The 1,190-nt window shown below is 46.0% G+C and overlaps 1 pseudogene; it reads right to left on the bottom strand.

Annotated features, from left to right (window-relative positions):
• Nucleotides 1-371: 371 nt before the first annotated feature.
• LOC113253181 (bublin coiled-coil protein-like) lies at nucleotides 372-603 on the bottom strand (annotated as a pseudogene).
• Nucleotides 604-1,190: the final 587 nt, after the last annotated feature.

Below are 1,190 nucleotides of genomic sequence, written 5' to 3'. Positions count from 1 at the left end.
CACACAGCCTGCTATATTTTGAATGGGGGTAAGGAGTTGGTGGAGTTGGTGAAGGGAAAATCAAAGAAGGAAAAAGAATATTAAAATATGTTAATATCTCAGAATATATCTCTAGCCATATAGGCCTTTGTCAACTTTCTCCTGATACATTAGCTTTAATTTCCATGTCACTTAAAGAATTAACTTTGAATGAAACACCTTAAAATTTTTAAATTAACTGTTTGATTGAGTAAAATCCTTTTAAGGGTGATTTCCTCATAGGACAGGGACCTCCTTGTCCTTGCCTGCCTTTCTTCCAACTATCCTTCATCGTAGCCACCCCCCAACTTAAGAAAAAGGCAGGTTTGGGGCTGGTTGGGGGCTCCCACAGCCTAGCAGCTGGCATCGCTAGGAGCCTCCCATAGCTGCTGCTGGCACTCAAGGCCAGTTGGATTCAAGCAGCTCCCGGAGCCGCATGTGGAGGTGGTCCTTCTTCTCCTCCAGGTAGTCCACACAGGAGCTGATCTGGTCCAACGTGGAGCTGACGGTAGTGTACTCTGCATCCCTGGAGCCGTCGTCCCCGCCTTCCACAGGCATGCCCAGGTCCCCATTGGGGCCCAACATTGCGACCTCCAGAGCCCCTGGGGCCCCGACAGACAGAATGCGATAACCGTCGCACCACCAGCAGGTGCCGGGCAGAAGGATGGACTCAATGGACTTTTTTGGTTGTTGGTTTTTTTTTTTAAGATTTTGTTTATTTATTGAGAGAGACAGAGTGAGAGAGCACAAGCAGGGGGAACAGCAGAGGGAGTGGGAGAAGAGGGTGGGAGCTGAGCAGGGAGCTGGATGCGGGGCTTGATCCCAGGACCCTGGGATCATGACCTGAGGGAAGGCAGATGCTTAACCGACTGAGCCACCCAGGCATCCCTCAATGGACATTTTAATTATTTCCAGGATTGGGGTTTCTTGTTTGTTTTTGCTTTTTAAAAATCAGGCTTCTATGAATATTTGTGTGTTATATTCTGGTGTTCTTATGCAATGGATATATTGTGTAGGGTATATATCCAGGGTCAGAGTATGTGTACTTATAAACTTACCGCATAATGTCAATTTTTTTTCAGCATTATAGAAAAGTTCCTGCTGTTCCATTTCCTTGTCAACACTTAGGAATGTTTTTTACCTTAAAAAATGTTTGCCAGTCTGGCGAATGT

The sequence above is a fragment of the Ursus arctos genome, unplaced genomic scaffold, assembly GCF_023065955.2.
Source record: "Ursus arctos isolate Adak ecotype North America unplaced genomic scaffold, UrsArc2.0 scaffold_17, whole genome shotgun sequence".
Taxonomy (NCBI): Eukaryota; Metazoa; Chordata; class Mammalia; order Carnivora; family Ursidae; genus Ursus; species Ursus arctos.
The sequence above is the reverse complement of the archived record's forward strand: the minus strand, read 5'-3'. Positions and strand labels throughout refer to the sequence as shown.